The sequence below is a fragment of the Furipterus horrens genome, unplaced genomic scaffold (assembly GCF_987537825.1).
Source record: "Furipterus horrens unplaced genomic scaffold, mFurHor1.1.pri manual_scaffold_6, whole genome shotgun sequence".
Lineage (NCBI taxonomy): Eukaryota > Metazoa > Chordata > Mammalia > Chiroptera > Furipteridae > Furipterus > Furipterus horrens.
Window position 1 is genome coordinate 97,344,965 of NW_028327176.1, and position 419 is coordinate 97,345,383.

A 419-nucleotide genomic window follows, 5' to 3' on the forward strand; every position below is an offset into this window, starting at 1 on the left:
GGGCACAGAGGTGTGTCTTGGTCCCTAGCAGAGGGTGCTCCACTGTAGAGAAAGGATTACTGTCTGGGTTCTGTCAGAGCCCAGAGGCAACATCCCACTAGATTAAGCAAGGCACTCTGCTCTTATTCATGCTAACCCAGTAATCTTGAAAACGATTTTATATCTCAAGCCCTCTGACACAGGGAGAAGACACTTTGAATGGGGAAAAAAGGGAGGTTTGCCTGGTTAGAAGTGGCAGATTCCACTGTACCTTCATAAATGAGCTTTTGGTCTGTATGTCCATTTTCCAGAGCCTGACACTCCTGCAGGAGCCCGCAGGTTGCTCCATGCAAAGACTGCGGTCTTGTGTGGCCAGATGTGAGTCAGCCACCTTTCAGCTGCTTCAGTGCCATTTACCTCTCAACCACATTCCAGAAAGC